This window comes from Carassius auratus, chromosome 40 (genome assembly GCF_003368295.1).
Source record: "Carassius auratus strain Wakin chromosome 40, ASM336829v1, whole genome shotgun sequence".
NCBI lineage: Eukaryota > Metazoa > Chordata > Actinopteri > Cypriniformes > Cyprinidae > Carassius > Carassius auratus.
The window spans coordinates 12,113,585-12,124,978 of record NC_039282.1 but is presented as its reverse complement, the minus strand read 5'-3'; the positions used below and the strand labels follow the sequence as shown (position 1 = coordinate 12,124,978).

Below are 11,394 nucleotides of genomic sequence, written 5' to 3'. Positions count from 1 at the left end.
CGCCTGAGCACACATATGCCGCGTTTCCACCGCAGGAACTTTACCCAGGAACTAGGGACTTTGGACTGGTACTTGGTGTGTTTCCACCGCAGGAACCAGGAACTAAATAAAGTTCCGGGTAAAAAAATGAAAAGTCTCTACTGGCGAGGTGGTACTTTTTCTAAGTTCCGGAATTTTCGGGGGTGGGACTTTGGCGCTAAACATCCTGATTGGTTGAGTTCACGCAGCACTGGTTGAGTTCAACCACCATTTATTCGGATCATTTTCAAATATTACTGTTATTGTGTCATGAAATGTAATTTTAAAAGTATTTCAGGCGAGAATGTAGTTGTTTAAAACTCAAATCTATGGTTTATTTATAAAGACAGAACCTACTTAAAAATGTGTTTCGCCGATCTCAGAGACGGTAAGCTCCACTCGATCAGCGGGAGCTCAGTCCTCATGTATCCGACCAGAAGCAGTCTCACCTCGGATAGACCTTCTGATATGTGCCGCTGGCTCTGATGTCTCTTTAGTGGTTAAAACATAACATATAATTCAGCTGCGGGGTAAATCTAACAGGTTTTCTTTGGTCTGTATTCAATTTATCTATATGTTCAAAAGAAAATAAAAAAGGCAAGTCTATATAATATTTCGTTTCATTGTAATGGCTGTATAAAACGTTAAACATATCCCTGAACTAAGTACATTTCTGCAGCTGTTATTATGTTTAAATGAAAACGAAAGGAGGCAGTGGTATTTTATATCCTATTTGGTTTAATTGTAAATATACAGAGGGGAAAATTACAGGATCCGAGTCGTCGCGGACATCACACTCCCCAGTCGAATGCACGAAGTCAGAACTAACTACCGATGATGCACGTCCAAAATCAGCGTACTTGTTTTTTTTTTTTTTTTTTTAATCAGCGGTACTTTGTATTGAGAAACGCGCGCAGACCTACGTCAAAAGTCTATTTGCCTAATCTTCCCGGTACTTTACACCGCGGTGGAAACGCAGAAAGCAACAGGTCTGGGGGGAAAAAGTTCCTGGGAAAAAAGTTCCTGGTACAAATGTTCCCAGTAATTTCGGTGGAAACGCGGCAATGGTGTTCACACTCTCTCTCTTGTTTACTGTCGTTGTTAACAGTTCTGTCTAATACGAATAGAAGTATGTTTAATAATCAGATAGAACAGTTAAAGAAAGATTAATCTGCGATTTTGAATGCAATATTGCCTAGCTTTTCAGCAAACTACGGCTCTGTGTAGTAAGTGTGGCTCCATTTGAAAGCAGGTGATGGACATTAACTGCTAATCACAGAACCTGCTTTACTGATGAGACATGCATGACAATCGCATGCATGTATATATAGCCCCCTATATACACATATATATATATATATATATATATATATATATATATATATATATATATATATATATATATATATATATATATACACACACTCTCTCAGCTCAGCTCTCTGAAGATTTTAGCATGGTGATGGATATGGCAATGTTAATTTATTTGGTAGTGCTGTCAATTGATTAAAGAAAATTAATCGCACACTTTTTCTCAAATTAATCACAATTAATCTCATCTAAAATTCAAGTTGACATTTTTTTTATATTGCAACAATCTCATATACAGCGCTGCCACTGCATTTGTGCTTGCAATTAAATTGGCCAACCCAAGCTCCGCCCTGTGCTAATGGAGTTAAATATTTACAACGCGTAAAAGATTTATTGCAAGCATTAAGACACTAATTTTGACAACACAGCATCTTCTCGACGTTACGCTATCTACACGAATAAGCTACAGCATTTTTTTTCACGGCATTATGCAAATGCAAGAATTTGTGACGTATGAATTTTGTGGAATGTGATTCAAATTTAAAATGACTCGTTTCAACGGTTCAGAGTCGACACTTTCTTATGAGAGACAATACGTTTATTTTTGATTGTTTATATTGACATACAACTACATTACACACTGCATGAAAGGTAATTTTCTAAAAAACTATACTGGGGCACTTTTAAATTATATGATTGTAAATTAAAGTCTGCAATATGATGTTTATGGATGTGTTTGACCATTGTCCATCTTTTGTAGAGTTTTGGGGATATTAGCATTTTAAAAATGTAAACCTCAAAGAAAAAAAAAACAATGCAGAGCTTAAGTTAAAAGAAGTTTGACTTTTAAAAGACGTGTCTCTAGACATACTGTTCTTTTCAATTCACACTCTTCTTGAAGAACACCCCCTTTGTGACTTATGTTAAAATCTACGTCATATTCCCGGTCGCGGTCCAGCTGTGTTAGCATGAGATGAAAGTGCACTAGAATTTGCGCTCCAGTGTTGCAGTTTGCTCTGAGAATTTGATCATATCGGTCAAGGCCACACACACACATGAAGGTAGATCCAGCTAATACATATTAACTAATCCAGCTAATACATATTAACCTGACCATACAGTCAGCGCCGCAAGCAAACATGCTGTAATTCTGAATAAACAGGGCAGTCAGGGTCATGAGCAGAGCCAAGAGATGACTGGACTCTAATCACAATAGAAAAACAAGTTTAATATCAATTAATATCGAATACGCTACGACTACTCCAGAATGTATTATGACTGTCTGAGGAAATCTTCATGAGACACGCACATGTGTTTACTGATTAAACACAAGAAATTATCCTTTCTAGAAACATACTTGCTGACTCACTTTTCCTTTTTATGCTAAACCACCAATGCTGTGTTTCTTGATACGGTTCCTTAGTTTGGAAATTCAGCTCATTCCTCTGACTCTATGAGACAAGAGGTCACTTGCTCCAAGCTCTCTTTGAACCGTGACTCTTCCCAAGCTCGCGGTCCATTCAGCGGCCAAACAAAACAGCCCTGAGCACTCTGGAGTCTAATCAACAACTTCCACACAGCTATCACACTTCCAGACTCCCTGCAGTTGGACAGGAACAAAGAAACTTTGCAGAGAGGAAACGGGTTAGAGAGACAGGCAGGATTGCAACCAAAAGCTTCAGGTGAGAAAGAGCGCGACACAAAGTAGACCGACAGACAGTTAAAAAGAGCAAAGCTGGTCATCTAACCTAAGCCCCTTTCACACTGCACGTCGGGCCCGTCATATTGCCGGAAAATTGCCGGGTCGCCTTCTGTGTGAAAGCAACCATGTCCCGGGATTGATTACCGAATTGAACCCGGGTCGGGGACCTAGTAACATTGCGGTAATCGATCCGGAACGAGCGCTGTGTGAACAAAAGCCAGATCCAATGCCGTGTCGAAGTGATGATGCGTGTTATCGCACGACTCTTTTACCGGCTGTTTTGAAGGAAGATCAACGTTTGCGACGAAAACATATGTGCAAACTGTAATGAAGCAGAGATCAGTTAGTTCCTCACTTTCCGCGCTGACGCAGAGATCGTTTGCTTGCTTCAGTGAAAGTATAACATGCCTAGCGTTGTCGACTCGTACATTACACGTCACGCGCTGATGTCACGTGTCGTTACGGGATCTTCAGGGGTTGTGTGTGAAAGCACGCACATATCCCGGGTCATCACTGGCAGTGTGAAAGTTCAAAATCTAGTGACCAGGGAACAATTGCAGGAACACTTTACCTGTGTATTTGCCGGAATGGAAGTGTGAAAGGGGCTCTACAGAGGCCTATCGATTAAACTGCAGTACAATGCCAGCCTCACTGAACCACCCAGGGTTGCACAAGGACTTTGTGCATCGCTACTTGTGTGGACCATTACTTTGTCAGTTAGCGTCTACTAATTTAGCTTCTACTCATTTATAAATGTGAAACTTGAGCGAGATTAACTTGATAACAGAGGATTTGCGAGATAATTTATAAATGCTGTGCTGGGTTACACATGGCATAATGTAATTGTGGTGCATGTAATTATCCACTAAGAAAAGTGAAGCAAGGCAAAGCAGTGTATAATGGCGCAGAAAGAAATGGGAGGAATGTGTTGATGACTCTGACAAATGTCCATTTTATCAGCTGTCATGCCAAAAAACACAAGACCAATCAGAATAAAAAAGTTATGGTTCATTGATAAATAAGAAAATAAAAATCTACTAAAAAAGATTTCAAACATTGATATATTTTTTTTTTTACGTACACGTATATGTATTCATAAACATAGATAATTAAAAATTGGTGTAAAGTGGTGTAACAAAAACAAATTAAAAAATAAAAAAGAATAATATGTATATACAAAATAAAAATATATATATATTTATATATATATATATATATATATATATATATATATATATATATATATATATATATATATATATATATATATATATATATATAATTTGTTCATATAACTAAAACATTAATGCATAAAATCCAAAAAAACATTTGAAAGGTAATCTATCCTTTTAAGTTTCAAATTAAAGTTTAAATTTAATTACTATTTAAGAATGAAAAATTCATGCAGTGTAACAAAGTAAAAAGTCATATTTTCCCCACTCCTTGAATGCATGCGAGTGTAAACATCTTAATCTTTAAGTTTCAGGTAAATAAATTATTTAATAAAAGTGAATTATTCATGAACCCAAAGCACAAATAAAGAATTACTCATAAATATCATTAAGCTTTTGGGAAAGTCAAAGTAGTATATTTTATGAGACTATCAGATGATCCTCCTTTTTTTTTGCAGCATGTTGGTTGCACCACTTTGATTCAACAAAAAAAGTATTCCAAATTATAATAAGTAGTATTGTAAAATAAAAAATATTTTTTCTTTGAGGAAGTAATACATGCTTTTCCCTTCATTATGATATCAGTAAAGTTGTATCACCCTGGCATTTTTATTTTATGCCATCAAAATTAATTGTATTATTATTAGTATTATTATTATTATTATTATTATTTAAGAAATCGAAAGCATGGTCGTCATATCAAAATCCCCTTGTATGAGCAATAGCAGTAACTTTATAGCAAGCACATCTAAATACAGGTGTTTGGAGTCAATGGAGAATCTGTATTCACACTGTAACACTCTCTATCACAGTATTTGATAGGCCTGCTGAATGCCATTACCATAAGAGTGAGCTTCCAGAAGCACAATAACAAGCTCGGGGTGTCAAGGGTGGACCATCTACACAGATCCACACACCACAGAGCTCCATGAGTCAGCACATACAGGTTATGCACATACAAGGGCACTGGGATGCTTCAGGCTGCAGGAACTGGGGAATGTGGGTAAAATTCAGGGGGGATGGGTCAACTGCAGCTAACTGGAGCGATAGTGTGTCAGCGAAAGAGAAAAATAGAGAGAGCGACGAGAGGGGGAGAGTACGAACAGGCAAACTAGGAAAGGAAAGCACAATAGGAAACCAAGAAGGGAATCTGGTGAAAGAGATACGTGCTGCGGTTCAGGCAGGGGTCGAGAGAAAAACATCTATTCGCTGTCATCAGCAACTTAAAAGTGCTTCGACCGGTTCAGCTGATTAACAGATACAAACTGTAATTCAGCAATTGTTTATTAACAGTTATTCAGAAAAAAAAAGATTAAGCTTTGAGGAGATTACAAAACATTTGTTGCAGAGAAAAAAATTTCAGGCTGGGAAAAATAAATATTTTTGATAATAAATCTAAAACTAAAAAAACAATATGCAATTTAATTGTTAGTAATTCTAATATATATATATATATATATATATATATATATATATATATATATATATATATATATATATATATATATATATATATATATATATATATATATATATATATATATATATAAAAATGTCATTAAAATAACATTATTATTATTATTATTATTAATGAAGATGATGATGATGATGATGTTGTTATCATTTAATGTTTCATTATATTTTTTTTTATTCACAAATTAATTTACATATTTGTTTCATTAAGATACTCAAGTGAAGAAGGAAAGTTATTTTAAAAAACAAACAAAAAAACTGACATCTTCTCTCAGTAGATGTCATTAGCTGATTTTCCAAATAGCAATGTAAAAGCAAAATCATGGCCAGTAAATAGCAATGAGGTGCATTGCAAGGGTTAAAATCTGTCTTTTCACACACTCATTTTTAATATGCATGCAAACCCACCGCCCTGCACAGTGTTGCAGAAGCAGCTGCCATCCAGTCCCGCTCTGCCAAAACCAGCGATCCGCTAATGCATACTAAAACAAGGAGAAACCACAGACCTCCTACACTCCTCTCTAAAACACAAAGCTAGAAAACCTCCTAATTTTCTGAACTTCACCCACATCCTCCATTCGTTCTGCACATCCGATCTATCCTCTATCAGAGAGACATACTCAGGGCTGCCCATCGTCTCCATCATCATCCGATTCCACACCGCAAAATAGTGGGATGCGATTTGGGCGCTTAACTTTATTAGCTACGCCTCAGTCTGGGACCCATAGATTAGGACTAATTAATCAGCTTAACGTGGCTTAAACACCACTACACAGAAAGGAAGAGCCTTATCGGTCACACGCTAAAAAGATTTCACTGCCGTCATCTTTTCTTTCCTTAATATGCATGACACAAATTCCTCCTCTACGCCTCTTTTGTTGCCCAAAGATTAGCTCGACACACACAAGCGGCTGGAATGGACGCTGTAACTTGGCTGAACGCTTGTGCCTCTGAGGCGGAGATGTGAGCCGCACTGTATGCCAGAGCTTCTCTTGTATGCTATGATATGGTCTGTTAATAAAGAAAGAGAACAAGGAATCAAACCACTTGGCTGAGAAACTATAGGGACCTATGAAATCCGTTTTGTTTTGTATTTTTCCCCCCAAATTCAGATTTTATTTTTCTCCAAATCCATGTTTAGTTTTTTCATTATTATTTTTTTTTTATTGTTTTTACAGTCCAATCTAATTTTAATTATCAAAAAGAAGTCTATTTTAACAAAATAATATATTTTTTTTCAAATTATATTTGAATGTTTTCTTTTTTTTTTGTTCAATATTTTCCCATTTTAGTTGTTATGGATTCTGTTTTAATGGTTGGATTAAATTATAATCATCCAAAAAATGTCTAAGCAATTTAATTAAATACTTAAAAAAAAAAAAAATTATATATATATATATATATATATATATATATATATATATATATATATATATATATATATATATATTTGTTTTCCCTAATTCGATTTTTCCCAGAAAATCCATGTTTATCATTTTATTAATTAATTAATTTGGATTCCATTTTAATGGTTTAATTATCTAAAAGGACGTCTAAGAAATTAATTTTTTCCAAATTTGTTTTATTTATTTTTTATTTTCATGATTCTCAGCTCCCTTTTGATGGTTTAATTAATAATAATAATAATAATAATAATAATAATAATAAAAGAAAATGCTGAAGTAATAGAATATTCATAAACTTATTTTAATAAAACAATTCATGAATTTATTTTAACTTAAAATAATAACAGTGCCCTATGGAATGTGGAATTTTTTTTATACGATTTAATAATACAAAAACATATGAAAAATGTTATACCTTAACTTTTTATGATTAGATTCTGCAATTACATCTGCATTTCCTGAATGATGGAAATAACAAGACCAAGGTCTAGAGTGTGTGAGACGCACAGCCGTCTGAGTACTGTACTGAATGAAGTTAACATACCAAAGACGTCATCGAGCTGTAATGCTAACACAACAACAGGTGAATTCAAGAGACCCTGGGGCAGAGCAGCTCTGTAATTAGATCTGTTAAATAGAAGGCAGTAAAAGGTGCACCTTGCGATGGCGGGAAAGCGCGGGGGTGTGTCTTGCGCCAGTTGTCGTAGTTTAACCCAAACGCATAATCACGACAGCGATCTGTCATCGGTTTGGACTCTGTTTGCAATGCTAAGAGAGATTCCTCACTCTGAGGCGGAGCAAGGCGAGGTGAGGCACGCAGATCACCCCAAATGCAGACGCCATAGTGTTTCAGGTAGGACGATACCCAGCCCTGCTGAAACCAGGAGTAGCTGCTTCCTGTGAACCGGTCTGTCCGGTTCATCCACAAGAATGAGAATAAAGCTTCCTTCACTAGCAGTATTCTCTCTGTATTTTCCCCTATTATAGTGATTACTGTAAGCTATTTATTCAGAGAAATACAGTGTGAGCTAACTACATCCTCGGGTCAGTGACATGCAGGATTGCCCACAATAAAGAAAAGCATAAATATACTTCAAAACATGGGCCAAATTTGAAAAATGTTGTTGTGCTCAAGGTTTTTAAAGACTTTGAAGAGTTAGCATTCAATAATGGTGTAGCATTAACATTTTTCTGTACACATTGAACACAACATAATAGCAGAGGACAAAACATTACTTAATACTTATACTTTACCATGAAATACTGTCAAATGTTTTTAGCAAGAAAAACTATTATTTACCATATGATGTAAAGTACATTAAAAAGTACATTAGATAATTTAGTTTCTTTTAATTGCGTATCTTCAATATAGTATATTAGGGCTCTTGTATTATGATTTCTGTTATTTAATTCATTTATACTGCATTATTTTAGTCTTAGTGAGTTACAAGTCTAAATACGATTCATCATCATGTGGCATCATGTGCTCAACTGCATTATTATAGTGGTAATTGCTGCATTTTAAGGGAAAAAAATCCGATTTTGGTATTATTTAAAAATATATATATAAAATATCAATATGCCATCGTGTAATACCTGAAACATTATGCACATATTTTTATGGTAAGAATTACTGTAAAGTTTCTGCCACTATTTTTTTTTTTTTATATATAAATTGAAGGTAAAAAGTAGTTTTTATGAATTGTATTAATTATTATTCCAGAAATATCATGGAGTAAATATCATTTGTACTAAACTGGTCACAAAAAGGTCAAATCATATGAATGACAGCAGGGCGTTCTTCAGGGATCCTCTCTATGACTTTAAGAGAAAAAAAATGTCCATTATAAAAAAATTGATTAATAATTAAATTCTTCTTATAAGAAACAAAAATAAAAGATTTTGCCAGATTAAGTTTTTTTCTCTCTCTGTATGCTATCAGGATAGTCATATCACCCTGACATTTCAAGCATTTCGAGGGTTTGAGATGATGGACGAACAGGAAGAGGCTGAGGAAGGGAGGGGGAGAGAGAAGAGAATGTGAACAGGATCTGTAATAATTTGCACATTCATGCATCAGGGCTTATGCCAATTTGTCAGATCAGCAGACAGACGCTGCGCACAGTTCATCAACCTGCTCCATCCCAATGAAGACACAGCTCGCAGCGCCAAGAGAGACCTTTACAGACTCCGCTGGGCCTACAGTCAACCTGTTCACAACCAGCACACCTGCAAAGCACTGATGACACGAGAACCAAACAAGAGAGAAACAACATCGGACACGAGGGGATTTGTCCTGCCCTGCAACAGTCATTTACCAAACCGATTCTCCCGAAGCCCATCAATCCAGATCTGTGTGAGCTTAGCAGCGTTAACACAGCCAATCACAGGCCGTCTCTCTGTACTGACTCTAGGCTACCGCTTTTAATCAAACTCAAGAGAGAAAGAGGGAAAAAACTATGGGATTATACCGAACACCATTATTCTTACACTTCCCTTCAGGAAAGCGGCAGACTGTTGAGTGTGTGATCTGAAGATCTGCTGTCTGTAATCGCTCGCATCTCTTCCTCTTTTAAACCTGGGTTTAGTTCGTTGGTTAGTTCCACCCTGCAGGTAGTCAAGTACCCACAATGCCCATCAAAACGTCTCTGCAATCCTCTCTGCATGCAGGATTTCGGTCTCGCTGCATCTTTTTTTTCTTCCCCCAGTCAATGTCAAATTCTTCCTGAGTCAGAGAGGCGCTCATTGACAAACAGATCTGGACATGTTGTTTCAAACAAAAACGACCAGAAATCAGGCCCCAGATATTCGCCAATAAGAAAAACTTGATTTTGACATTTTCTGATGCTAGTTTTATGTGAATAGCTAGCATGACGCTTTAGCCGCGTTTCCACCGCAGGAACTTTACCCAGGAACTAGGGACTTTGTGCCGGTACTCTGTGTTTCCACCGCAGGAAGCAGGAACTAAATAAAGTTCCGGGTACAAAAATGCCCCTCGGAAAGTCCCTGCTGGCGAGGTGGTACTTTTTCAAAGGTCCGGAACTTTCGGAGCCGGGACTTGGGCGCTAAACATTCTGATTGGTTGAGTTCACACAGCATTGGTTGAGTTCAACCACCATTTATTCGGATAATTTTTTAAAATATTACTGTTTTTGTGTCATGAAATGTAATTCTAAAAGTATTTCAGGTGAGAATGTAGTTGTTTAAAACTCAAATCTGTGGTTTGTTTATAAAGACAGCACCGATTTAAAAATGTGTTTCGCTGATCTCGGAGACAATCAAGCTCTACGCGATCAGCGAGAGCGCAGTGCTCATGTTTACTGTCGAATCGGCTTGACCTTCTGATATGTGCCGCTGGCTCTGTTGTCTCTTTAGTAGTTAAACAAAATATCATTTGTTTTGGGAAAAACTAACAGGTAATCTTTGGTCTGTATTCAATTTATCTATATGTTAAAATGACAATAAAAAGAGGCAATTGATATAATATTTCATTTTATTGTAATGTAGGCTGTATACATACACATTTCCCTGAACTACAGTTCTGCAGCTATTAACATGTTTTAATGAAAATGAAACTAGGTAGTGAATGATATTTGATATCATATTTTGTCTTATTGTAAATATACAGATATGAAAATTGCAGTAGCCAAGTCGAGCTGACTGATGTTATCAAGCTGTTTGCAGAATTACTGGACTTCGAACACACTCCGAACTACCGAGGATGCAAGTCCAAAATTTGCGTACTTGTATTGAGAAACGCGTGCAGACCTACATCACCAGACGACATCAGCAACAGGTCTGGAGGGAAAATAGTTCCTGGTACAATTGTTCTGGGTAATTTCGGTGGAAACGCGGCATAAGTTGGTACAGTGCTACCTGCTTGTTCACAGTGTTAAGCAGTAGTGTCTCTCACTAGTGAAGCTAGTAGTTGAACTACATTTTAAATAAAGCAAGGTGTTAGCTCTGCTTGCTTTTTAGCTTTTCGGTATAAAAGTTTATTGATTAAAGGGATAGTTCATCCAAAAATAAACATTAACTATGCTTTACTCATGCTCAAGTCATCCTAGACTGACTTTAGCTGAAAATAAATCTGTTATTGCATTATTGTATTATAATCTTTTTGCAATATTGACAAATTATTCTCCTGCTTGCCACTGTAAAGCTGCTTTGACACAATCTGTATTGTATAAAGCGCTACACAATTAAGCTGACTTCTGTCCGAATCAAACAAACAACTAATTTCACAGTATCATAACCAGCAGTTGGTTACATTTTTTTGTATTCGATTTATGTTTAGCTTTTAGATGAACTA

At 36.2% G+C, this 11,394-nt stretch overlaps 1 protein-coding gene across 2 annotated transcripts in view; it reads right to left on the bottom strand.

Annotated features, from left to right (window-relative positions):
• LOC113058590 (rho GTPase-activating protein 35-like) overlaps positions 1-11,394 on the bottom strand; it is a 98,305-nt gene that overhangs the window by 73,556 nt on the left and 13,355 nt on the right. The window lies entirely within an intron of this gene.